Source organism: Aquila chrysaetos, chromosome 6 (assembly GCF_900496995.4).
Source record: "Aquila chrysaetos chrysaetos chromosome 6, bAquChr1.4, whole genome shotgun sequence".
Taxonomy (NCBI): Eukaryota; Metazoa; Chordata; class Aves; order Accipitriformes; family Accipitridae; genus Aquila; species Aquila chrysaetos.
Genome location: NC_044009.1, coordinates 764,184 through 791,414, shown reverse-complemented (window position 1 = coordinate 791,414; position 27,231 = coordinate 764,184). Strand labels below are relative to the sequence as shown.

The following is a 27,231-nucleotide window of genomic DNA, read 5'->3' as shown; positions in this document are numbered from 1 at the left end:
TCTTAATATGAACATCTTTAAATATCCTTACTAATGGGCTCATTCTTTAATTTCCTGAAGCAATGACAGTTTCAACAGACCCTATATCACAGCTAAGATGGGATCTGTCACTGAATGGCTGAATTATATTTCATCCTTTATTTTTATCAGCTCCGCTGACTTATTTATTACATTTGGAGTCTCGGCTGGCTTTTGTCTGGCCTGTACTTTGCTGCTGCTCATAGAGGAAAAAGCAATAGTTTATAAAGCCATTTTCACAGCGTCCCCATAATTTTAGGCCATGTCTGAGGCTTCCTTTTGAATGAAACTCTGTAGATAAACTGTTATTCATGGCGATGCCTGTGAAGTCCTTGGCAGCCCCCAGAGAATGCTGCCTGCTTATAAAGGGCTTTCCCTCAGATTTATTTTTGAAGAACAAAGGGCAATTTTCCCATCTTCACAGCAGCAGCCCACGTGGCAGATGCCGCTCAGGGTGTTATCTTGCAGCACTTTTTTTCTTGAAAACGTAATAAAATCCCGGGCCGCGCGTGGCTGGAGAGCGAGCCCTGGGAATTTTGCTTCCCACGCAGCAGTAGGCGGCAGCTCAGCGGGTCGGTGCCGGCCCCGGTTCCAGCCTGGGCGGGCAGGACGGTGGGAAAGCCCCCGTGGGTTTCCCTGCGGGACATCCCCGGGCAGTCCTGCTGCCCGGTTCACCCCGGCACGGGGGCGAGAAGGTGACTTCCCACCCGACTCGTCCCCCGCCTCGCTCCTCCGAGAGCCTCACTCCCAGCATTTCAGCCTGAAGCGAATCCCGGCCAGGCTTCAAGCATCTGGACGTTACGAATACGGGTGTTACTGAGCCAACGGAGCATTTGGTCGTGTTGTCCTGGATGCGTTCCCGCGCTCCCTGCTCTGCTCGCGCGTTGGCTCCGGGGTCCTGCATGCCCGCGGGAGCGGTGAGCATCTCCCAGCCCGGGCGCTGCCGGCACCGCTCGGCTGCTCTGCGGCAGCGGGACGGCCGCACGCCGTCTGCGAGCCTCGCCGGCCTCTCCCGCGCGCCGAGCGTGGCGGGGCAGCCCCCGGCGGGGCACGGAGACGAGCTGCCGGCAAACGGCGGTGACCTCCAGCCAGCCGCAGTTTCGGGGACAGGGAATTTTCCAGGCAGAAGAGGAGAGCAGAAAGGAGCCGGGGGAGCGGAGGCGAAGCACACGAGCAGCTCCGAGAGCTTCTCCCGAGACCTGGCGAGTGCCAAAGTTAATACATTTAATATATTTTGGACGCGCTGTGCCAGCCATTAGAAATGTGCTTGTTCTGTCATTGCTCTGAGGCAAGCACGGTGAAGCATTTGTCCTCTGAGCGCAGGGGGAAAAATTAAGAGTGCCCTGAGCTGAATTGGTCAGCCAAAAATAATGTACAGCTTTATCCTTGGAAGGAAATTGAGCATTGATTGGAGGACAGAAGTTCGGCGCAATGCTTAAAGCAATGTGACATTTCTATACGTTAGTAAAGCGTGCGCGGTAGGCGTAATTCGGGGCGTAAATCACCGGTGCCCAGTCGTGCTCCTTTGCGTGCCTTCGCCCGCAGTCGGAGGAGAGCGGCTCTCGCCAGGCGCCGTGTCCCGGTCCCCACCTCAGCACACCATCCCGCGGGAGCAGCCGTGATCCCGCCGTGGAGGTCGCTGCAAGGATTGGTGATTTAGCACCGCCGTAAAACCTTGAGTGGGGAAATGATGGGAAAGCTGATCCCGTCATTACCACATGCTGATTTACCAGTCGTGGGGGCAGGCGATGGAGCAAATGAGCTTTGGCATCAATGCCGGGAGCTGCCAGCCTGGACCCAGCCTGACCCACTGACCCGTTGCCTGCCCTCCACTGCTGCCGTACAGCCCAGCGACGGGTAGGGTGGGGAACCGCTTCGCTTTTTAGGTGTATGGTTTTTGCATCAACAGCGTAGTTCCAAGTCCTTTCATATTATTAAAAATCTCCTTAGCAACTGTTTATATTCCATCAGTTCCTATGCCAAAGGATATTAAGAGGGGAAAAAAAGGCAACTTCTGGCTTAGGTCATTATGAGATTGCTTCTATTGCTGCTGACACAACGGTGGGAGTATCTGAGCTTGATTTCTTCCTGGAGAAAGGCTGAGCAAAGACCCAGAAGGGAGCCTGCGCTTAAGCGTCCTGCTAGCACGAGACGCTGGGCAGCTGTGCGTGCTGCCTGCGCCTGCTGCCTGCGCCTGCTGCCTGCGCAGGCTCGTGGCTGCTCAGCAAGTCCTGGCGTGCTGCAAGCAGCAAGCCGGGAGCATCCATCCTCTGCTCTGGGGAGAGTTTCCAGCCTCGTCGTGGGATGTAGGAGGGACGACCTGCTGCCACTTGTGAGCAAAAGGGCCTAGAGAAAAATTGAGCCTGCTGATTTCCCCAGGAGCGTGTCCAAGGTGACAGCTCCTACAGCCCTTAGCAGGCTCGCAGAGGTAATTTCATTAGTTCCCGTGCATCAAGCTGAAGAAGTGGAAGTTCAGATTGGACTGGTGCTCGCAAGAGGGAATTTGCAGCCGGTTGAGCGGCAGCTGTATCCGTGCTACTGCACAGTAGTAAAGCCACTTTGGGAGCCTTTGGAACATGTTCCTGCAGCAGCGGTGCAAGCGAACTGGTGTGTGTCAGGGCAAGAACATGCTCACTGTGGCCTTCCTCTGTCTCACCTCACCGCAGCTAAAACCTGGAAGAGCCACAAAGCAGCGAGTGACCTGGAAAACACGCCGAGGTGTCCCATCTCCTGCTCGCCGGTGCACGGTCCCTTAGCGGAGTATTGGCTCCGAGTGCCGTGCTGGTGCTGCCACCAGTGTGGGCTGGTGAGCCCCGGGGACCGGTGCAGCGATGCCCGGGCTGGGATGCGCCTTTGGGGAGCATCAGCCGCGGGGAGAAGAGCTGCCCGGCCCCTTCGGCCGGAGGCACTGTGCCCCTCACAGCCCGTCCAAACCACGAGAAATTTCTCTCAGCCCTATGAATATTTAAAGTAAGTTGCAGGATCTCAAGGGCTCCCTGTCTACCCTTCCTAGGGATGGTAATGATCTCTGAATATGAAATTAGGAATAATTATAATCCATTCGTCCCTTTAATAATGACTCAAATCATTCCAGTGCTCGTCAGCAGAAGTTCTCTGAAAGTTTTGCGTCCTGCGTGAGCCGAAGCAATTTCACTGCCGGCTGAGTTAGTAGCTTTTCTCTGTGCAGCAGCCCACGGCCCTCCAGCGCCCGGGACGGTGTGGCCGAGCGGCCTGTGTACCTGCCGGTGGGCAGCCCCGGTTCTCCCACTCCTGCCCTTTGCGGTGGACGCTGGCCGTGAGCCCGCAGAGCCTCCGTGCCGGGCACGTGCCGGTGCTGTGCCACGTGCTCCAGCTCTGCCCCGCCGGCAGGCAATTTCCAGCTCCTCTCCCTGCGTGGGAAAAGGTGTTGCGAAGTCTCCTGGTTTTCATTTCATTGATTTTGCTGTGGTTTTAATTAGCAAAAGGGGGATCAAGCTCCAACTCTCAGGAAATGAGTCTGTAGCTTATTTATGTTTGTCCATTTAAAGTGCATTGGTCTTTATCTCATTGCATGTTTCCCCTTCAGATAACTCACTCGGAATTACCTGTTCTCATATGGATGGGATGCTTCTGTGTTATCAGCTTGGTTTTTAAAAGGCTGCTAATAGCATAAATGCCGGAGAGACTCAGCACCGAGTGACACAAGTCGTGGTCTGCTCCTGTGCTCGCTGTGGGTGAGCTCCTCCGTCCGACGGGGCATCCTCAGGGTCCCCAGTTTGTGGGCTTGAAGCGATCAGGAAAGGCAGAGTGCTTTTATTTCAGAGCAAACTTTCCAATTCCAGCAGTAACTTGAGAAATTCCTAGGCACGTCCGAAGATGGAAAGCCAAGTGGTCCGTTCCCAAAGCTAATATATATATAGACAACAAGAAAAAAGGGAGCTTCTGACTAAACATTACAGTAGCCTGAAGAGCACAGCAGTATTTCAAGCTACTGCCTGCTATCTTTGGACTGTGACTCTCTGATGAGTAACAAAATATTTGCTTTTTTTCCCTTTATGGGTTTGTCATTTCACTGGCAGAATCTTGTCCTATTGACCCGCAGAACCTCAATTCCAAAGCTATTAAAACCTAATTTTCTATACCAGGCTCCTGAGACAAGCACTAACTTCCATAGAATAATTCATTTCTTCCCCCTGAAAAAAAAAAAGCAAAGAGAAAGACGTTAAGAGTGCCTAGTCAAAGGGAAGCCCGGGACGGAGCCGCGCAGCCGGGCAGCGGCTGCCTGCGTGTTTGCTGCTGATATTTCCCTCCGCAGTGTCCTTCCAGCGAGGAGCAGAAGCGCTCCGCAGATAAACGCCCGTTCAGTAGCCACGGAGCGTCAGCTGTATTTACACAAGACAACTGCCGTTTACCGATAAAACACAAAGCCCCGGCGGGCAGGAGCAGGCAGGGCGGCTCACCTCCTCTCTTCCTATGGGACAAAGTAAACTTCCAGCCTCCTCCTCCAAAACCTTTGGGTTTGCTTTGGTCTATGACCAAGCACAAAGCCTCGCGTGCCGTGCCGGGCTGGTGCAACGGCCGCGTAGCTCCCGATATTCCCGCAAGGCTGGTGGGCCTCCGGGGAGGTGTTACACGAGTTTGTAGCCGCCGGGTGACTCGATCCCACCTCCCTGCCGCTTCCTTTGGCAAAATATAAACGCGATGGAAGAGAAAGGTGTGACGGAGTAACGCCTGAACTGCATTTCAGCACCTGGGGGAGGGTTTGCCGAAGAGCAAAGCCACGATCCCAGGGTGGGATGGTTTTTTTCCAATCCGTCGCGAAAGAGAGGATTTCGAAGGCTGACGCCAACTTTGCTGCCGGGGCCGCGCTCACTGATTTCATTACTGATCAAAGCACACGAGGAGGATGGGGATAGTCGCAGCAAAGGAAAACATGCCGTTTTCTGGGGCTGCCATCTGCTTTGGGTTACTGGGTACCTGATGATTGAGTGAATATCCCAAGGCTGCCTTCTGTAAGGGAAGCGTTCAGCTAGGGGACAGGTACAAGGGGGAGCGTGTGTCCTGGGAGCAAACGGAGCAGAATAAGTTGGGAACTTGGGGACTTCCCACTCAGGGATTAGGAAACCAGTGGGAAAATGGTGGTGTTTTGCTGGGCTGTGCTATAGCGGGGCCGCCCCGGCTCTCGCCCGCTGCTGCAAACCCTCGGTGCTCGCTCGGGTGCCAGCAAACCCTGCAGCTGGCGGTGCTCCGCCGAGCCGCCGTTTAATATTCTCAGTCGTGATAACGCTTTGTTGGATAAGTGCTTTTTAAACCCTACAGATAGATAGAGTATCTGGAGTGGCATTTTAAAAGAGAAAATTGAGACAAGATTCATTACAGGCACCAGTAAATGTCAAACATTTTATCAACTGTGTAAAGTGCCGTGTTAAGCTGTCTTTTCCCCCCAAAGCTTGATTAAAACTATAAATGCCTTTTTAATATTAATATTATTCTCTTCTCCGTGCTGCTTGTTTGGTTATTTGCAATGGCAAGGAAGGGCTGGTGGCTAGCGGAGGAGGCAACGTGGGCAGGAGAGGCAGGGGTGCGGGCAGCGGGAGCCCCGGCGATGCGGGTGCCTGGCTCGGGGCTGCCCCCGGGGAGGGCAGCAGCCGCCCCCCCCACCGCCCTGTCCTGGGCTGAGCCCTCCCGCTGCGGGACCCCCGTCCTGGGGCAACCTTGCAGGCTCCTGGAACTCTCCTGCACGCATCTCTCTCGTGCAAGGAGAGTTGTCTGTCGCAGGTCCTTCTCGCTAAGCTGTATTTAATTAAAAGCTGGCTCTTTGTTGCATGCGCTAATTAGCACTCTTTGCTTGGAGGCTCAGACTCAATCAATATCTAAATGCGTGGTCTAAATCTAGCGCAACAGTAAATAGCTGCGCAGGCTGTTTCACAAGGATCCCAAAGTTGTCGCTGTCGTCGTCCGCAGCGTGAATTCAACACCGGCAGCACCGAGCGGGTCTGCCAGAGCCAGCCCACGGGGCCGGGAAGGGCTCGCGCATTTCCCCAGAGACTCCCTGAATTTGCAGGAAAGGTGCACTTCAATACGATTTTCGTCCAGAAATTGCTGGTGTTCCCAGATAGGAGAGTAGCCCGCCTTGGGAAGGGCCAGCTGGGCGCACCTTGCTTGCAGGACGCTGCTTGTTTCCCCCTGCGGCGAGGTTCGGTACCCTGGTGCAGCCGGAGCCCCTCTGCAGCCCCTCAGAGCCCGCAGGTCCCTACAGCATCCCTCCTGCCTCCACCGCAGAGCAGAGCGAGCCAAACTGCGTTTCTTTCACCGAGACGATCTGAAGCAGCTTTTCAAACAAATTACTCATTATAAAAATTACTTCTGTTACAGTAGCACCTGATCTTCTTAAAGGGTGCGGTTTCTGAGAGTGGAACGAACTCATGAAAAATACATTTTCATGAGACCTGGAGCATCTCTAGAATATTTATTTATCCAGCAAGTCTCACTCAGGGCAGTACGGCGCTGCTGAGGGCACCAGCACCGCTGTCTGGATGCGGCACTGGCCATGGCTCTGGCCCCAGGAGACCTCAGTCATGGGTTTTAGGACTGGTCAGCGTTCCCGTGCGCTGCCTGCAGGCACCTCGCTGACGAGCTCCGGGTTGCGTCTTGGCCACAAGACCAACCAGGTCACGCAAAGACTGTCCTGAATAGCCAACATCAGGTCTACTAACGAGGTTTTGGGGGCAGGTGGGAAGCCTTGCTGGGAGGCAGCAGCTTCTGCCCTTCTCGGTTTGCCCGGGCTCTGGGAGACGGCGGTTCCTCCTGCTGCTGGACGAGGCTGAGCCGGTGTTTTTTCTGTGTTTTCCTGATATTTTCCCTGCAAGTCACCTTCAGCCAGGAGCTAGGCTGGCAGCTTCAGCCTGCCTTCCTTCCCTAAGTGCGTGACTAATACCGCCGTGCTGTCGGCTGGACGTGCTGACAGTGAGTTGTGCTGGGATGTGGCACAGCGACGAGGCTATCGGTTCATTTCAGAGAGCGCGACAGGTAAAATAAATGAAGGTAAACGAATTAACTCGGTTTGAGGATTAAGGCTGCCTGTGCACAAATGGAACGGCTCGCAGGTGCCGGCAGGCTGCAGGGCAGCCGTGGCCCGGCTGCCTGTGGGAGGGAGAGAGCCACAATTGCCATGCGGAGCCCCAGGCTCGGGTCCCGTCACCTCTTTGCAAAGTTGTGAATGAAGTTTAAATCGATGCTGCTGTGCTAAATCTACCAACTGGTCCTTAAGGATCAGCACTTTACCGAAAATGACGCGGTTAACTGGCAGAGATATTAATTGATGTTTCCTATCTGCCTGTCACCTCGCACCGATGCTTAGCCTCAGCTATATAAACGCCCTTTGGCAGAGTCACTTAAAAGCACGTATAAATCGAGAGGAAAAAGGGGTGCAGAGAGAACCCCAGTGAGCACTGGGAGGAGTCTGGAGGTCACTCGGTTGTGATAAAATAGGCATTTAATGATACTGGGCGAGATTGACACACGCTCTGCGGGCAGGGTGCGATTCAGTCCCTGTGACTTTGCCTTCAAGTGCTCATACTTTATAAACGAGGTAGTTGGTAACTACTTTGCTGTCGCTTACCAGCCTTGATGGGTTTGGGGCACGGTGGTCTCCTGCCTGGCGCCAGGTGGGAGCCGGCACATCTCCCCTTGCACCCGAGGGATGTCCTCAAGGGAGAGACGCGGGATGGAGAACACTTTTCAGGGATAATTCATCCCTGCATCAGCACTGATACGAACCCGTGCGTTAAACCGGAATATCAGGGAGTCTTAAATCCCATACTGAGAGCACCACTGAAGTGGAGTAGAGCCAGATATTTAATTACCACAGCAAGGGTTTCATTTATTTTTTAGGTATGGGCTGGGAGCGGGAGGTTCACGCGAGCACAGAGAAAACGGATGGTTGGCAACTCCCATCTGTGCAGTCCTACAAATCACCCGTGATTCACAGTTATATAAAGCTTCTTATATAGTAAACAATCTTGTTAATAAAAGCAGAAGTACAAGGTCCAATGTAATCCAGCGAGTGTGACTAAGTGGATTTATAGGCTCCCTCCCAGTGCTCAGTGCAGAAGCAGAAAGATTCCTCAGATCTTACAGGAACTAATTTTTGCAAAGATCCTCAGCAGTGATTGTTCCCCACGGAGAAGGGACAATGGCATGGAAATAGGTTAGCGTGATTTATTTGTTTTGAATTGGCTTGCCCACAGTCACAATTTGAACAGCCCCCACGGGTACCACCCGCTCTCCCCCTGCGTGGGCTTTGCATCCGCAGGGGCAGGTCCAGAGCCCCGCTCCCATCTTCCCCCTTGGAGCCCAGCCGGGAAAAGCCCAGACCCGGCCGGCAGAGCCCAGCTCGTGCGGGGGCTTTGGCGGACCACCACCGTTCCCTTCCCCCCCCGCTTCGGCCCTTCCTCTTGGACCCTCGGGCCGTTTCGGGAGACAGCGGTCGGTTTGCTCCAGAGGCGATGCTTCCCACCCCACGCCGGTCTCACCGCTGCGGGTGACTCCCGGGCTTGGCTCCAGCACTGATGGACCCCCACTGCACCACCAGCCTCGGTGTTTTTGTCAGGACGGAAAGCTCTTCTTCCTTTGAATAAAGCGGTGGTTGCGGGGTGACCATCACCTCCCGGGGCGCTTTCGCGGAGACAAATGCATTCCTGTGATCCGTGGTGCTTCGTGCCTTCCCTGTAGCCGGAGCTTTTCCAGCTTTCCATCTCCGGGTCTGGGGCGTGATGAGTCGGGTCTTCGCGTTCCCGCGATGGTTTTGCTCGTGCCGTTTGTCGCCCCTGGAAAGGGAACAGTGAGCTTTGGTGCGCGGTCTGGAGAGAGGAGTGGGCTTTGGGGCGGGCTGTTGAGAAGGAGGCTTTGAGAACAGTGAGTATTTATAGAATATTCCAGCAATGGCATTTGCAGACGATTTTGGATATTAAGGGAAAATAGCAGCGTTTGCTTTCCCAGCTACGCAAGGCATGTGTGCTGACAGCCTTCCCTGTCCCCTCCCCATGCAGCGAAGGCACCGTTCCCATCACTCGCTCGTCAAGCCTCTCACGACTTTTTGTTATTCTCGGAGACAGCAAGTGGGCGAGTTTTTTGCCTTCCAGAGGCACCGCCAGCCTCAGAGCCGCCTTCAGCCTTCCCGAGCTGGGAGCCCCGTTCGGCGCCTGCCCTGGGTGCCGGCGCAGCCCTGCCGTGGGGGTCCCGGTGGCCAGCCCCCCCCCCCGCCCTCGGCATCGTCATCCTCCCTCCCTCACCCTCCTGCTCAGGCCGTGCCGCTCTCCAGAGGAGCGGAGAAGTGGAACCGATCAAGTTAATTTAAGCACCTGCCAGGCCTCCGCCTTCGCTGAAGTGGAATGAAATTTTATAATTACGAGAGCGTGCTTTAATTACACATTTGAAGAACTAGAGGTTCGGCTTTGGCGTTGACGGGGAGGAGCCCGTTAATTAGCTCGTTTTATCACCCAGCGCCAGCGCGTGCGCTGGCAACGCGCGCGCCTGCGGGTAACGGCACCCGCCGGCACGGGAGGCAGCAGGCAGCGTCCCGGTGGGACCGTCCGCGGGCGCTCTCCCCGGGAACGCCGCTCTGCTCTATTTTCCCTGGCCCTACCAGTGTCGATTAAACCGTCGTAAGCTGAGGTGCCATATGTCATCTTTTCCTACAGCCTTTTTAAAGTGTGAAGAAAGAGACAACTGTGAGAGGTGGCATTTCCACGCTCGGTACCGCAACATATGCTTTTTGTGAATAAACTCAGCCTATTATAATACAGGCAACAGGTAGCGTGACGTATTGCCGGGCTATGCCGGAGGCTGGATGCTTGGAGGTACAAGCGACGGCCTCCGTGCCAGCCCTTGTAAAGACGCTGCCTTCCCGGCGCGTGTTCGGGCTGGGTCCCGCTGGGGAGGATACCGATACCCCGGCTCTGGCGAGCCCCCGGCTGCGATGCCCCGCGCGGCTGCGGGGCGTTTGGGCTGCCCGGCGCTTGCAGCAGCTGCTGTCGGTATAACCTAGGATACCGCAGATCCAGCGATGCGGCTTAACTCACCAGTACAAACCATCGTTGCAGCTCATTTGGCTGTGATGGCTCTTCGGGTCACTAACGTACGAGATCCAGCTGCTGGCTGCGGGCTCCCCGCTTGCCTGATTTCCCATTTCTCTCTTTCCTTTCTTTAAAATTCTGCTTAACGCTCCCCGGGCTCGGGAGCCGTCGCAGCATCCCCGGCGGTGCCCGTTTGGGCCGCCTGCCTTACGTAAGCGAGGGAGGGACCTCGCAAAACTTCCTCCGTTCCAAGGCTTATTTAATTAAAAGCCAGTTTTATGGTGCATGTGCTAATTATAACTTTTTAGCCCAGAGGATCAGAATGAACGTGTTGCTTATAATTCTATAATTCAAATCTGCTGCAGTTAGTTTGGATGCTCGGAAATTTTCAAAATAATTCATCTATACAAATGTGCTTTGCTGATACGATTTTTTTCTCACTTGAACTTTTTTTGTACGCTTATATGCAAAGGAAACTGCCTGGGGATATGTTTCCTGCAAAAAGTAGGGATGCTGATTCTTGAGACTATTATGCTGGTGAACAGTAATCATTATCCATGGTTTTTTAATACCACAGTTTAAGATATTCCAGGCAACGGAGCATTGCAGAAGAGGAAACCGCCCCGGGGAAATACCGAGCCATTTTCTCTGGTGAAAACGGCAGCAATTCCCCATCGGGGCGAGCTCTCGAGACTTTAATTTGGTGTTTTCCTTAGAAGTACGTAGGCTGCTGAAAAGCCGGACCACGTCTGTGATGAAAGGGGAAAGGGTGGGAAAAGCAAGAGGCCGTTAGTCCCTTGTTAATGACCTGCAGGTACTTTCCCTCTCGGACAGCTCGGGGGATCCACGGCAGCGATAAAGACGATTTCAGGGTTTGGCCGCAGCGCTTTCTGAGTCCCAAGTAGGATGCAGCGAGGTTTGAAGCGCTGGCTGGCAAAGGGGAGGCCGGTTAGCGCACTGCTGGTGCGGGGCGGCACGGGGCCGGCGAGGACCGCGACGCCGAGCGCCTGCAGCTCCGCTCCGCAGGGATGCGGCGTGGTCCGACCCGGTGCCGCGCTCTCGGTTTCCCTCTCTGCGTGGCCAGAGGCCTTCGCTGTCGTGCGTGACGGCGATTACAGACCCACGGGCCAGGAGCGCGGCTGCGTTCCCGTTTGCGGTGCCTCGTGGGTTTGCCAGCGTGGGTTTTGGGCTGCGGGTGAATCACGGCCCTTCGATGCAGCGATCCCGTTGCCGGAGCGTGCGGTCCCTTTGCCACAAGACCGTGATTATTCGAAATGACACCCGCATCCCTCCTGGTGTGTCCGCTACGAACCGCAGTAATTCTGTGCCGTAACGAAGCCAATTAGCGCTGCGGCTCTGCCAGCACGGGAGCCCCGGGAAGGCGCGCTGGGTGAGGATGCCTGCGCTTCCCGGGAGCGAACCACTGGGCACGAGCTGTGCCAGAGCCGGAGCGTAAGCCCGTGCTCCTGGCATCTCCCTTCCACGCTGGCACTCTGCTGCCAGAGGCCACAAACCGCGGAGCCGCGGGGAACCGGTGGGATCTTGCGAGGCAGCAGCGCGTCGCCTGCCCCGGCTGTGGGTAAGTCAGAGCCCCGCAGCACGTGCCCCGGCGTGAGCACCCAGCTGCCCCGCACGGGTCGAAAGAGCCACTCGTGGCCTCTGTATCACTTGCTTTGGACAGGCCAGGGAAACTGAAAGGGGAAAAAAAAAGACTAGTTTAAGTGCGGAGTGGAAAAGGGCAACGCTGAATTTATTCTAGAGAGTGGAGCTGGGTCTCCCGAGTACAAGAAGCAGCTGTTTTTCCTGAACGCGCGGTGAAAGATTGGGGCAAATTCTCCCAGGAGTTTTTAATTTTCTGTCCAGTGATTTCAGAGCCGCTTCCATCCCGGCTCGCGAATCACGGCGGCGGGAAGCTCTGTGCATGCTGATGTGGGGAGGCTGCCGGCAGCGCTGGCCGCGCTGAGATGCGCTTTCCCAGCTGCCGCCCCGGCAGCTCCTTTCCCAGAGCACGGATCGCACCTTTTGGCTCCGCAGCCTGACGTGCAAAGGGCGTGGAAATGTTTCCCACTGAACGGCATCCCCCAAGCTCCCCTCCACGCACTGCACCACGGTGGTGGCAACTGGCTAGGCAGCCTGGGGAGGCCTTGCACCGGCAGCCCTTACTCATCCAAAATTACTTATTTTGATAAAAGAGGTTACTCTGGGGGAGAAAGAAGCTGTCTGGCCCTTTTCAGGCTGGTTTGGAGTAAATCAAACAATGTTTTTTCCTTCTGCCTGGTGACTTAGGGATGCCCGGGTTTGTTTGCCGTGCGTCCTGAGCCTTTGGGTGAAAGCGCAAAGCGCTGCAATGGGTCGCTCTGCGCACCGGTGTGGGAGCGCTCGAAGCCGGGCACCGGCTCCCAAATGCCACCCGCAGCGAGCCCGGGAGCTCTTATTCAGCGCTTCCAGGAGTACCTGCGACGAGCTGCTTGCTCCACTTCCACTGGGGAAGATGGTATTTTTGCTTCAGTTCATGATAAATAAGCATCCAGGGAAATACTAAGTCAGGAATTAAATTCCAGCTACTTACGGGATTGACACGGGAGTACATCATCTTAGTCTGAGGGGTAAGACGACAGAAGCTTATGTAAATAGAGCAGCTTACACATGGCTCTGGCTCCCTGCTCTGCGCGGGCGCTCCCGGAGCCCCTGGACGGGGATGCGGGGGGGCCGGAGGAGGCAGCCCACCCTCCCCGGGACCGGTCCGGGGGGCTCAGCCTCTCCTCCCGGGGGCAGCAGCGGTGGCGGGGCAGTGAGCACGAGCCGGGGTCTGCCGATGGAGGAGAGAGCCGAGGCGCGGGTCACGCCGCTCAGCCCCGTCCTTAGACAACCCCTCCCTTACTTCTTGTGCACGAGGAGTTTGCGTTCAAAGGGGGGAAACCCAGTAAATCTTGTGGAAAAGGTTGCAATCTGTTAATAAGCAAAGTGCTCATTTAATTACCTTAATGATGGTTGCGCTGAGCTAACGTTATTGCCGATACAAAGGGAAAAAAAGGAGAAAAAGAAAAAAAAAAATCTCCTGGATTAGCGAAGCCTCGATTACGGGCAAGTGAGTAACATGTTTCTTTTTAAAGCCTCGATTAGTCCCTGTTGCACTTGATCGGCACTGGCTGAAAGCAGCGGGAGAGAAGGAAGGTCGGGCTGTGTCCCCCGCTGTGATTAGTGCGGGCTCGGGGCGCATCGGGGGCTGGTTTTGCACTTGTGCTTTTCACTGGCACGATGTTCCCCAGCTTTGAAACATCAAGGCAAATGCAATAAAGGTGGCCAGAGCCAAGGAGGAGTGACTGACTGCCACATCTCGGTGCCTTTCGCTGATGGAGTTACGCGTACTCTTTAATTTATCCGCGATACACTAAACCGATGCTGCGCTGCTACCAAACACTGTACGCGGCGCCCGGCGTGCCGCACGGGCGCTTGCCGGCGGACGGTGACATTGCCGGTCCCCTCTGCGTTTTTTCAGATGAGATTAAATCTGCTTTTCCTCCTCCCTCGGCCGAGGACGGGGATTCGGCAGAGGTCCCTTGGGAGACGCTCTCTCGGGGCAGCGTCCGCTCAGCGTGTCCGAACGCCCTCGGCTCCGTCCTCGCCCCTTCCTCCGGCGTTCTGCCCCGTGCAACGGTCCCTGCGGGAAGACGCGGCTCTTTTGGTGGCTGAGACTCGTTACGACCACGCGCCGGTTGGGATAAAAATAACTTCCAGGTTTTCAAGGTGGGCAAATGTTGGCTTTCAATCAGCACGAGGTGAACCGGGAAGGGCATGGCCCCCGTTCAGCCGGCTGCTGGCAGCTCTTGCAGAGCCCACAATAAAACTGGCAGCGAACAGCGATGTGCTTAAGCGTATGCTTAAACGTTGTGCTAATTAGGGCTTGTGAGAACATGTGCGGTAATTACATTTTTTCGCCATTAAAACCAAAGATCCTATTATCGCATAAATAGACAGAGCAAAAGCAAATATGTTTGTTTCTACCTCACCTTGTGTGTTAGAGGAAGAAGCACCAGCTGCCTTCAAAACCATATTTATTATTCACTCAGAACACACTTTAAAAAAACAGGAATAAACAGCAAAGTCAAAATATTTGGTTTCCACAGCAAGCCGAGGCTGCCGAAGGACTTCTTACAGCACGGAGGCTGAGGAGCCGCATGCCGCAGAGCCGTGGCATAAAACGAAGGGAGGAATATTTTGAGATCAAAAGGTTCCTGTTCAGCTCCGGTTGCTTTGGCATCGAGCTGTCGTGGCGCCGCGTCACGTCATTCCAAGGGCACGGAGCGCACCCCGCGAAGGAGCCAGCCCCCTCCGCCGCTCCCGTGGGAGTGACGCTTTTCTGAAACCCTCCTGTTTGGTGGCTTTTCACACCCAAAAAACTCCAGCAGCCCCTTCGATGGCTCGTTTCAGCAGTAATTCAGGCACCGGGAGACCTTGCAGCACCCCGCGACTGCAGCAGCCAAAATTCCGCGCTGCCGAGGCGGGCAGCGTGCGTGCTCCGCTGCCGCATCGCGTTTACTTTGCCTGCGGGACAGGGAAGTCCTTGGCGGGTTTTATGCGGCCCTGATCGCACGTTTATGGCGACGGCACGTACGGTAATTACAGGCATTTTGTCTGAACGCGTTTAGGCATTCTCCCCTATCAAACTGGGGCCATTTTCAGTTTAAATGATGATAATGGGATTTGGAGGATGAGTTACGGGCAGCGGGGAAAGCACGGGGCTCAGGAAAACTGGAGAAAAGGAGAACTTCGCCTCGCGCCAGCGCTGCGGCAGGTGACGCGCGTCGCCTCGTGCCATCGTCCTCCCTACGTGTTTCTCCCCGCCTCTGCTTGGCCCGTCCCCGTCCTGGGGAGGTGAAATAACAGATCAATAATAGATCAATCATAACTGCTGTGACGGGTGCTCCCAGCAGCAGGGGACCAAGTCCCGGCGCCGTTTCAGAGCAGCGAGCCGATCCCCGCGACCCGCTCGCCAGCCCGAAGCTCGCCAAACTTTCAGGCGCCTCAGAGACCAATTAGCCAGGGTGGGAGGTCAGGAGCGGCCGATGGGCACCGGCGACAGCCGAGGCACGCGCGGTTCCCACCGCCCACCTTTTGCGCACTGGGAAGCCAAACAATCCGGTTTTCCCCAGCCCCAGACAGAACAAGCACCTCATAAATATTCATCTGCTCAAATGAAAGCATTAGCCCTTGTTTCCTCGAGTGGAACTAACTGAAAATTGATGATAGTTTTCTGAAAAATGCAAGATTATGTACACAGAAGCAATTATATGTAAACTTATTAATTATTTAACAGCTTGTTAATGAGCGAGTTGCAGTCTCGTAGCTCGGGCCGTCTCACCCGTTTGCTGCCGGGGGCGGCCGGGCGTGGGGAGCCGAGGGACCAAGATGCGCTTCACGTCTTAAGCGAGGACCTTTGGGTGCCGAGCTCCGGGAGGTGATGGTGGAGAGGCCGGCTGCGGGGCCAGGATCCCGCAGCGCAGCAGACCTCTTCATCTCCAGCTCCAAACGCCTGCTCGCACCCTGGAAGCATTAGCTGCATCATACGCTCTTGAAATTCTCATTAAACATGTATAAATGGAAATAATTTGATTTTCTAATGCAAGCGAACAATTTGCATTGGTAGAAAATGCATGTTCCTTGAGCAGTGCTGGTGTGCTGGAGCAGCCAGCACCGCTGGCTGGGCTGCCAGTACCCGCCTCGAACCTCTTGTAAATGGAGTTTCTCACTTTAACTGCAATTCCCAAACATCCCGAGCTCTGTTATGTGCTGTTACATGTGCTGTGTTATCGGCGTTAACTGTTTCATGCTGTTGGGTGTGGGAGCCTCGGTCAGGTCCTGCTGTATCACAAGCGCACTGCATTCACTTTGGAGGCAACGGGAATGACATAATTTCTCTCAATACCCATTGTGGTGCCCCTTGCAGGAAAATTTTGCGCATCGTTACGACCCGTGCCAGAATTGAGATACACACCTGCAAATAGGTGCACGGCACGCGGGGATTCGGGGTGAATGGAATCCAGCAAGGCATTTTGCTTGAGCTTGGTGGAAGGTTTGTGTAATAAACACTTGCAAATGCAAATAAGGGGAGCTGCTTTACTTACGTTAAGCTGATTATGTGCGTTACTTACAAACAGATTACTTATGTGTTAGTGGACATGGAAAGCAAAATATTCCCTGTAATTGTACACGTGGATTCCTCGATATGTAGAAATGCCCGCCGCCCAGCCCAAGCCTCCCTCCCACGGCAGCAGGCAGGGTGCCCATTCCCCAGCTGAGGAGAGGGATCAGCTGGGGCAGGGGCTGGGTGGGGGGCTCGCTTGGGAAATTAAACTCAGCTGCAGAGGAAACTGCTCTGATGGCAGAGGGTGAAGCTATAAATTACCTCATCAGAGGGCAAGGTGCCTCTTAGTGTCTTTATGGCTTCTGTCTGTGTTGTTCCAGAGCAGAAAAGCCGTGCTCTTTCTCGGGGGCAAAACCTACAAGCCCAGGGAAAGCTGCATTTCCCTCTGATTCTGTCTGGAGTTGGCGTTAGAGGAGAAAGGCAGGAATATCTCCCAAAGTGAGTGATAACAGGGCGGCTCTTTGGGGTTCCTCCTCTCGGCAAACCGTGTCCTTCCCGTTGCGTGTGCTGCTCGTCCCGCCGGCAGGAACGTCACAGCCCTTGGGGACATCGCTGCCCAGCCCGGGCTGGTGCCTGGGCTTCTCCTCCGGGAAGGCAGCTTGGGAAAAGACGGGAGCGGGTCAGGAAACGGCAGAACCGGTGAGCAAAGCGCGAAATGGTGGGCAGTGGCACGGCGGGCGCTGCGCCGGGCGTGCCGTCGCATCTCGGCTGGGTTTGGCTGATGCTCTATTGCAGAGGCACCAGGCAAGCCTGGCTCTGCAAGGCAGCCCCGTGCTGGGGACTCATCAATTAGTTTGCACTCTAATTCTCTTTCCTCTTCAGACAAGAGCACGTTTTAAAATTAAATATAACCTAGATTATTCAAATTTAATATAATCTGCTTCCAGACTTCAGAACCAGGTTGATGGCGATGTTTTTTCCCCCATGAGCTAATTTGCTTATTCCTAAAGGAAGCGGTGCAAGATCTTGTTAACAGAAGTCTGCAGAGATTGTTTTAATTTGGGCAAACAGGAAAGCTGTTGGGCAGTAATCTGAGCAATGGAAAAATTATTGGGGGCATTATTAGAGACATATAAATGCCATTAGCATAAATGGGGACAGGTAGGCAGGGTTTCTCATACCCTGGTGATCACTGCTGGGGAAACAGGATTCCGTATCGGTCAGGACGGCACCTTCTCATTATTTTATTGATCGTTATGAACAGAACAAACAGAGTGGATGTGACTTCTTTGCACTTTAAATGTTGAAACCTGCTGCGGAGGCTCACTCGGCCCTGGCCAGGCAGGGCAGGGACCCTCTGGAGGCAGCTGCCCGCAGCCCAGCGGGTTTATTGCCACAGGCAGGCGTTTCCTCCCAAACCTTCACGGTTAAAAAGTTCTTTTAAAAGCTGCTAGCAGAAGCTGTTGGCAGCAGGTATTTAGACATCTCGCTGGAAAGACTTCTTGCAGAAGATGTGTAGGTTTAGGGGGAAAAGAAGTCCTATCACATTTTTGAATGTGTATCGCCGATGAGGAGTTTCATTGCGTTATTCATCCTGGAAACTGCGTAAACCGAGAGAGCTAAAAAGAGGGAAATTGCTGCTGTAAGCTGAGGTGTTTTAACATGCAAATGATGGCTTTTATTCCTAGCAATAGAACTGCTGGATTTTTAATTTTACACGGTATGTGCTCGGTTTGCCGTCTGTGCAGACACGGCAGTCCTACAGCTCTGTCTGGGGTCTCCCCTATTTCCATTGCTGTGGAGCAGCTCTCAGATCTGTGATAATTTAATTAACCTACCCTAGTCTGCCATGTCTGTTGGAGCAGGGGAAAAGGATCCAGACATCTAGGGAGTTCCTTCTTTGCCTGAGCACGTATGTCTCCTATATAAAAGTCACAGAACAGCAATTACCCCACCTGGAGATCTCATTGTGGGTTTCTAAATTACAGATCGTTTTCATAGACACGTGTCAGCTGCTCAGGGTAAAGAAGTAAGCAACCTATTAGATGGATGGTGTGTGGTCATGTCTGAGCTGACCCTGCTGGTGTGGCTCCTGGGCATCGAAGCTCTGGGGGAAGCTGAGAGCCAGGGCTCGCCAGCTGTGCTCGCTGGAAGTACTGCGTCTCGTTACGTTTGATAGCCGGCTGAAAAACCAAGGTGCTCGCACAAGGGCAAAGGAATTTCAGAAGTTTAAAGGTAAGCTTTGACCCCGCCGCTTGTCAATGTGATGCTTCGTAGCTCTAAAAATAGAGCGTCTCCGACAGAGGAAAGATATTTTTGGAAAAGCTGGTTACTGCAGCCAATCTTGCGTCGTTACCGCAGCCCCTGCTCGGAGCCTTCCTTTAATTTCCTTCTGCATGGAGCTTTTTATGAAGTGCCAAGAAAGATCTGGCGCGTGCCCTTGCGAAGCGGCACCCCCCCCCGGGCGAAGGGAGCCCGCTTCTCCCCACCGTCCCGGGGGGTCGCACCCCACCCCGGCAGGGGTGAGGCTGGGGATCCGTGTCCAGCCCCACGTGACACGTGGCCGGTTTGCAAGTCTTAACCAACCCCCAGACCCTAAAGTATGGCTGGGGCTCTCAAACCTGGCCAGACATCCACCTGTGCCTCTGCCCGAGGGCTCGGAGAGCGTGGCGAACTCGTGCGGGGCAAAGAGAAGGGGAGTGCGTGGGGGGGGACGTGAAACGCCGTGTCCCCGCTCCCAGCTGGCCGGCCCCGCGCAGAGGCAAACTAATGAGCTGCTTGCAATCAGGTCGTAGGGCTGGGAAGTGGTGGGAGCCCCAAGAGATGCAATTAGTTGTCGCTTCACTCAACGCGCTACAGTGAAGCCTGATTTGAACCATTAGAAAATCTGATCCCATGGGTCATGCCCGTGCCTTGTAATGAACTGAAGGGAATGCCCCTGGCAGTCTATTTACCAAAATCCCTGCTCCGAACACGCTTTGAGAGGGGCTTTAAATATAGGGAAATGGGTAGAAATTATGAACTCCAGCTAGGAAAGCACTCAGAGCGAGCAGGCGTGTGAGGTGTCATTTTATTTTTGTAAATGCAAAAAGAAAAATATACTCTCTTCGCTCTTGGGTCCCAGCAGACAGCTCACACCAGCTCCCCCACGTCTCCCTGCCAACGATGGAAACTGCCTCAGATGTCTCTTACAAGCACTGAAATTAATACTGTTCTTCATTGGAAGTGGCATATCCAACCACCTCCCAAAAGGTGAACATTAATATTCTGATTTTCAGTTGTTAGACCTGTGCTCTGACCTTAGAGCTGCAGGGACAGGGGAATGTGGGAGGAAAGCGCAGCTCGGGAGGTGAGGTACCCCAGCTCCATCCCTGCAGCATCGGTGGAGGGAAACACCTCTGGTGAGGTCTGATCCTATCGGAAAGGTTGTGCCGTGACAGCTCCTGTGTCAGATCGCTGTCTCGGAGCGTTTTTCAATGTGAGAAAAGTGGAGATGAATCTTCATGGATGCAGCCTCATTATCTAAGTGACATTTAAGCGTAATTTATGCCAGATGTCTCACCACTTCTCTGGTAGGAAATTGTGTTGTTGGTTCCCCAGCTCTTGGCTTCTGCGGCAACTGTGTCAGAAATATTGAAATAAATCGATCTGACTTCAGTTCCCTGTGCATTTTTATTGCCGGTTTATCAACACGGGCAAGGCACTAAATGAGTTATGTTCGCGGGAGGAGGAGGAAGGCGAAGGCGTGGTGGCCTGGCTGCCCGCGCCGTCACTAAAAAGGGGTTTGGGTGTCTCGGCAATTGCCGCTGCCCACGCTAGGGATCCGGCTGAATTCTCTGCACCTCGAGTTTTCCTTCTTTTCTTTTTTTAATCGCATCCTAATTAGGGAACCAGCAAAAGCTTTAAAAAAAAGAAAACAAACAAACAAAATTAATGAGCAGCGTCAGGGGAGGAAAAAAGCGTTTTCTGGCCGGAGTCCTTGGCATGGGTAGGAAATAGCTGCTCCTCTTGGAGAGCGTTTAGTCCGCTGTGAGCTGCCAGCTGAGGAAGTCAAGTGAAAACCAAGTGCCTGGAAGCTGAGTTCGCTGCAGCCTCCCTCTGCTTAGCTCATTTAGTGCCTCAGCCCTAGCAGTGGGTACTTGGATGTTTACTCCCAGACTAAATTGCTTTTGGAGCTCCGACTCATTTGTCAGCGAGAGAGAAAACAAGCTGTCGTTTGGACTAACAGCCTTCACAGCTCCTTCTCCTGGTCGGTCGTGCTCACGTCGAGCATCCTCAGCCAAGGGCCAACGCCGTCCCCGTTGCGAGCGCTGCTCGGGATCCGCGATGGAGGCAGCTGGTGAGCAGGGGAGGATCTTAGCATCTTGCTGCTGAAACCCTTCTGTAAAGACCCAGGGCCGGCTGCTGTGCCCCTGGGCAGCGGCTCCAGGAATCACCCGGAGCATCCTGCGGAAGCGGCCCAGGCTCCCTCCCCACTCCTTGGCAGCCGTGCTGCCCGGAGCTGTTGGGTGCCAGTATTTGCCAGTGTGGAGAGAAAGGCTCCTGGCGCTGGCATCCACAGGAGGCTGACATGCTCGAAGCCGCAAACTCTTGCTGGAAAAGTTTCACGTGTCTGGGAAGTGTCAGAGTCTTGTCAAACCTCGGAGCTTCCCAGTTCCTCTGGGAGACTGGCTTGGCTCGCGGGCTTTGTTCAAAACAAACATCGCCAGGTGCTCACATGAATGAGGAGGCTGTCTGCTATAGATTGTGAGCTCAGTAAGAGTTGATAATTCTCCAGCATTTGTTTATATACGCAGCTGCTGCTTATATATGGCATTGGGAAGCAGCTCATGGTATAAACCTCCTTCATTTGCACGTCCCCCTGCACAATTTGGGGGTCAATTTTCTTACCCTTGTGTTTGATTCTTTCTGGCCAGTGTGTATTTTGGGGTTGAATTTTTTTGCTTGTTCTCGCTTTGGGGTTTTTTGGCTTCTTGGCCTCTCTTGCCTGCAGGGAACTGGTCCATCCGAAAGCTGAGTTTTGCCTTGCCTTTGGGCATCACCCGCCGCTGCAGGCAGCCACGCCACTTGGCTGTGGCCGACTAAGAGTGTGACTGCATACAAGTAAAATACTGGTCCTAGCGGGTATTTCTGGAGTTCCCGGGGTCATTTTCTGTGGCTTTAAGCCTTTCATTGCAAAGGTTGCTGATATGATGGGCCACTTCTGCAGCCGGTGCTCCCTTTACCTGTGGCAGCATTGCCTTTCCTCCCAAGCGCCGAGCAGCAAATGTTTTCCTTGTAGGCTGTGTGAAAAACTCATTGCAGGGGAAAGATTCGTAAAACCTTACCTTTGTCCTCCAGGTCTGCTTCACAAAGGTAGCAGGAGGTAATTCACTGATTTTCACTAACTCTGCCGTATACTGGCCTGTGAAAGTCCTTGCTGCATGAAGAGCACTCCTTGTGCACGCATGTTCTTCCCCTTTTTTCACAGACCGTCCCAGCTCTAGAGAAATGGGCAAGCAGTTTCTAGTCTGTGGGGAAGTGATGCTAGATTGCTTTTTTAGCAATGCTCCTCAGTAGAACTTTCAGAATTTGCCCCAAAGTTTTGGGCAGGAAGAAGAATGTAGTTTTCTTGCTTTGGACTGAACTTAGGAACCCAAACGGAGACATTTAATGCCTCACAGGGATTATTAGAAACAAAAAAGCATTGGAAAGAAAGCGTGCCATAAATCCAAGCCTTTCTGTAAGCTCTAAATCTGTTACACGTTAGGCTGTAGTCTTCTAAAACAAAAGTGACTGCACCAAATAGAGACTGTTATTGTCTAAATATTTCTGCTGGGAAATGCTGCATGAAGAGAAGACACAATAGCTGCCCTGACGCAGGATTTATTAGAGCAAGTTGGCACCAGACTATTTGTAGGGAGCGGAATATGCTTGTAGAGATTATACCAGATTTACAGTGATTAATAATGGATTGGACATGGCAGACTTCAAAGGGTTTGGCTCCCTCGCAGTTTGGTGGTAGGTTGAGTTGAAATAAAATTGCAGATTTGCTCCTGTGGTTCAAACAAGTTTTTTTTCCTCGGAGAGCAAGGCTTTTGGCCAGACAGCATCAGCGAAGCCCCACTCCTCGTGCCTTCAGCCCCCTTTAGCTTCGTGCGGGCAGCACGGCCGATGCAGCGGCACGCCGAGGTTGCCACCCAGCTTGGCACGGTTCCCTGCAGAGATCTGCTCGCCGCCACGGCTGAACCCGCTCCGGTGAGTGCCCGGCCGGCTCCTGCACCCCGGGAGATGCCCTGCGCTGGGGACGGCGCTGCATCTGCCAAAAATGGCCCAAGGGCCACCCCGACCCTGCGGCTGCTGGGGAAGGTGAAGCCCTTAGCTATGGGAAGGGTTCTTCTCCGAGATGGAACGGGGAGCTCACCTACCAGGAGGATGAGCGGGGATTTTGTCATCAGTCGGAGGGATTAAGCGAGCCAGGAAATGTAGGACATCCCTCTCGCTCGCAATGTCTGTGCGCACACAGACCTCGAGCTATTTTTAAAGACCTTCCAGCGTATGCCGTGGCTGTAACTTTTGGTATTAAATGCTTGAAATCTGCTCCTTGCAGCAGGAGCTCCCTCTCCCATGTTGTCCGGAGGCTCCTGACCACGCCGAGGACAGCACAATAAACAAAGATCAAGACTTTCAAAACTAATAATAGTGTTATTAATTATGTGTTATTATAAACATGCTCTCATTTGATCTTTGGCAGGCGATTTAGTGCTGTCCTGCATGCAGCTGTGATTGCGCTCTGCCCAACTGCATCACTTCTCTTTCCTCATCTGCTTGAGCACTCAGATGGATGCGTGTTAACGTAAGATCGCTCAGACGAGGTAGGAAAAGGCCAGGGCAAGCACGAGTTGCCGAGGAGCCTCAGTTGAATGTATTTCGCAAGTGATAAATGCTTCGGCGTTAATCAAGCGTTATTGTGTGTTATAGTTGGGAGGCATCTTGAGCTAATGAAGACATTTCCCCTGTATCTGCTGTTATCTGGGTGCCTGGAAGAACTGCGGAGGAGCTCTCATCCTGCTCCAGGCAGGGCTGATGGGATTTGCACCGGTCCCAGTTGCCATGGAGAAAGCGTTAGATGGCTTTAATACATCTCCGCGAATTTCTCCCCGGAGTTTTCCCGTGACAAGCTGGACTGGAGGTAGCGTATAAGAAGCTATAATCTTCCAACTCTATGAAAAAATGATTGATGGAGCGTGAGGGGCGTAAACAGCTTACTGGGGCTCTGGCACGGCGGGCACCGGGAGGGACCGGCCGTGGTCCCCGGGGCTCCGGGAGGGATGCGCCCCTCGAGCGGGGCTGCGCCTGCCCCCAGCCTCGCTCTGCCATCCCACTCCGTGTGTCACCCTCGCCCCACGCTTCTCGGGGGGTCGCCCGGACATCCCCCCCCGGAGCTTTGCCGCGTGGGGCGGGATGGGGACGGCGGCCATCGGACAGCCCGTGCCGGGCTGCGCTCGCGCTCCCCTTCCTCGTCGCCAGTCCAGACGTGTCTCTCGTTACCCCTGCTTCTGTCAACAGAGCTGGGCTCCCCACCTTCTCATTAATGTGCATTCACCAGGAATTAAAGGGAAGGAAATTAAACCTCTATTTGTTTTCACTTCAGTGTGTTCCCATTTAAAAATCCTAACGTTGACATTTGCCCGTTTGCTTTTTAAGTTGATGGAAACGTGCATGATTCATAAAAACAAAGGAAAAAATCACTTCCAGCTCGGCGTGCCAAGAAGCAAGTCATTCACCTGCCCAGATAGTCCGAGTTTTCATTTGGAGTTTTTTCCTCCTAGGTTCATCAGTCTGCCCTGCCTTTAACCTAAAAGATAATTGGAGGTGACCGCGATGGAATCAAGTACGCCTGAGGTGGACGTTTTCAAGGAGAAAGGAGACGGCAAGAAAATTAGGAGGAGCAGGGAGAGAAGGGCTGGCTGTCAAAACCCACGGCAGTTTCTGGAAACTTCAGGAACGAGACCCAGGACGGTGGGTTTGGGAGCCGGCTCTGGGGCCAGCCAGGGAGCTGGCACTCGTTTTGTCAGTGCCACCTCCTTCCTCTTCCTTTTTGCCACCTTATTTTAGGATTTATACCCCCCCTGCAGCCCCGGTTGGTACTTCTAGCTGCTTTAGATTCTCTAAACATTTTCTCTTCAGCAGCTTATGGGCTTTTGAAATACGAAGTCCATCAATCACCAGTTAATGTCACCTCCACAGCAGTTTCTGCTTCCAGGCAGCCTCCGTTGGGGCCGGATTTGGTGAGCGGCTGCAGCCATAGCCAAAAATCAGGTTACCCGGCTCCTTGTTCTCTCCTTCCTTTGTTTTCCAGGGGTTTCAGTGAAATCCCCTGCAAACTCAGCCGCTCCGCTGGAGGCTGCCCCAGAGCTTGGCTTAGAGGATGATTTCCCATGGAGTGCCGTGGAGAGGAGAGGTTGCACGGCGAAACGTGTGCTTCAGCTGATACACCGGGGTTAAAAAGTAATTAATTAGCGAGTTTATGGTGTTTTCCCATCTGAAATTAAAACAAAAATTATGCAGAACATACAAGGTAATTAGGAAGCAGCAAGCTACAACACACCTTTAAACGAGAGCTCGAAAAAGCATGATGTTCGGCAGCAGATTTTTAATGTAGCAGCTAATAAAGGCTCGTGCCCTCGATCGCGTTCCTGGGAGCGTTCATCACACTTCGCCCTTCCCTTACAGATCCAGGTAGGGCCCTAGCAACACCTGAATTTTTCATATTCTCGCTGCTTATCCATGATCAGATTTCCCATTTAAAATCTATTAGCCAAGATGAGAAAATTGGTTCATATTTTATGTGCCTGGTTTAATTTTTTTTTTCCCTTGCGTTTACAACTCTCCCCTGGTGTTTCATCCACCCCCTAATGATTTAGCTGTGCAAGATGTTCCACCAGTTTATTAGAGTGGAGTGCATGGAGGGGGTCATGCATATTAAATGTGAAGTTTTTACTACAGTCAGTTCAATAATCTGAAAGGAAAACTTTTTTTCCACACACCCCCCCCTCATTTTTTTACTGTGTACCAGCTGCTGCTTTTGGCAGGGCAGTTTCTCAGCCGGCTGGCCCGGCGATGCTGATGCGCTTCCCAGGGGAAGCGATGCCCAGCAGGCAAAGGGCATCCCCTCCCTGCCCGCTGCGGGAAACAAACCTCTGCTGTGCGGGTCGACGTAACAAGGTACGTATGGACGTATCGCCTTCCGGGAGGTGACGTGACTGTTGATCCATACGTCTCTCTTCTGGCACTAAATCAAAGCTGGAAATCAAGGTTTTGCATGATTTTTCCTTTCAGCCAGGTCTGCAATGCCGGCAGCGGAGGCGTTTACACGGCGTGCCGTTCCCCCCACTTGCTACCCTCACCGAAACCTGTCCACGCAGAGGCTTGAGAGTTTTCCTCCTGGGTACCTCGTCTTTTGAGTTTCCAAAGGCTCCTCGTTTCTCCGCGGGAGGTGCAGGCTCATTTTGGGAGCCGTGAGCGAGGAAGCAGCTTCCCAGCCGGCGGGGCGATGCGCGGGGACGGCCGGGCTCCTGCCCGTAGCCCTGGGATAACCGACGGCCACCCCGGGAAGGTGTCCAGAGCTCATCGGCCACGCAGCAATATTTCCCCGTTTGGGAAACGTTGGCCTTCCTGCAGCCCCATCGGTATTCGGCAGCCGCTCAAATTTCCAGTTGCGCTTTTGTCGCCTGTATCCGTCGTCGCCTGCTTTTATCTGCTGGCCCAGAGAAAGTCTTTATTAGATGGGGGGTTGATTTAAACTATTTTGCTTAGGTTAGCATATGGGGTAACCAGCGTGTCCGGCACGGCTCTGCAGCCCTGACTGGCTGGCTCTCGGCTGCGGGGTTCGTTCCAACGCTGCGAGCGCAGTCAGGGCTAATATATTCCTGAGATAAGGCCGGCTAATTAACATACAGCCAATTGCTGCTGCTCTGCTTTCCCAGTCCTTTTGCTTGTCAAGCCCAGAGTAGGATCGTAATTGGAAATTTTTAGGAACAGTGATTTTCTGTGAAATACTGCCTTTCCTCTTTCAGTGCCTGGGGCAGCTCGTGGTCCTGCCGTGGCCGATGGCTGCTGTTTGCTTCCCACCGGCACCGAAAATAGCGTGGGGGTCATGACTGGCAGCCAGTTTGGGTGATCAGCCACGGGATGGCTGCTTCCCCTCAAAGCCAACTGAGGCAGCAGCAGCAGAAGGGAAAGGGGAGCAAACAGCCAAAAATACAGTCCGAGCATCTTCTGCTACGGGACTTGCGGCACTGGACTTGTGGTCCTCTGCCGCAATGGCACTTGGGGGTCTCCTAAAAGAAGTTTCTGATTATTCTGGGCAGTAATTGCATCAGTTAAACAATTTTAAAGGAAGACCAATCTTTTTATCTATTTCCAGCCTTGTGCAGTTGAGTGCAGTGCCCCTTGCAAAAAGTCGGGGGGGGATTGGCATGAGAAATGGTGGCGACGCGAGCTGAGCCAAACAGGCGGCAGAAGAAAAATCATCCTCGCAAAAATGCCAGCGTCAAGCCTGGCAGGGAGAGAAGGAGAAAGATGCTGTTTGAAGGAGGAAAACATAAAAGCCTCTGTGGGAATGGTACCTGCGTGGGAAATACTGCCCCAGACTGCAGTGTTGGGCGATGCCAGAGGTAATGACTCTTCTCTGCTTTATTAGCTTCACACGCACGGTCTGGGTAATGACTGATCGTGTTTATACTGCCGTTTCTACAGTTTCCTCTGTATTTTCTGTTTCTGTTTGCTTTCTCCCTCACTTGCCCTTCTGCCTTTCTCCTTCTGCTGTTATCTGTTTTTCCCTTTGATTTTAGGCTGCTCCCTCCCAAAGAAGACAGGCGCATCTGGATTCCCTGCAGCAGCAGCCTTATCTCCTGCTCCCGGTGCATCCTCGCTCCTCGGGCTCTCTCGTAAACTCGCCAAATCTGCTCTACCTGGCAACTCCCGGTTATCCTTCCAGGTAATTAATTTCTTAAGGAGTTTGCCCAGGCTCGCGCTGCCCGGGTTTTGGGTGCATTTTCCAAGGCTGCCCGGCCGTACCGACCTCCGTGC

The 27,231-nt window shown here is 53.6% G+C and overlaps 2 long non-coding RNA genes across 2 annotated transcripts in view; one reads left to right on the top strand and one right to left on the bottom strand.

Moving 5' to 3' along the window:
* Window positions 1–7,853: 7,853 nt before the first annotated feature.
* Window positions 7,854–12,318, bottom strand: LOC115342620. Its single transcript, XR_003923841.1, has 2 exons — window positions 10,080–12,318; window positions 7,854–8,825 (listed from the first exon to the last, which is right to left on the bottom strand). It is a non-coding gene; the product is annotated as an uncharacterized LOC115342620 (long non-coding RNA).
* A 7,075-nt stretch (window positions 12,319–19,393) lies between these two features.
* The window catches only part of LOC115342618, a 31,382-nt gene continuing 23,544 nt past the window's right edge, over window positions 19,394–27,231 (top strand). Inside the window, exons 1-5 of the long non-coding RNA XR_003923839.2 lie at window positions 19,394–23,012; window positions 23,119–23,329; window positions 23,970–24,648; window positions 26,217–26,816; window positions 26,994–27,139. This is a non-coding gene — a long non-coding RNA (uncharacterized LOC115342618). The remainder of the gene's footprint in view (window positions 23,013–23,118; window positions 23,330–23,969; window positions 24,649–26,216; window positions 26,817–26,993; window positions 27,140–27,231) is intronic.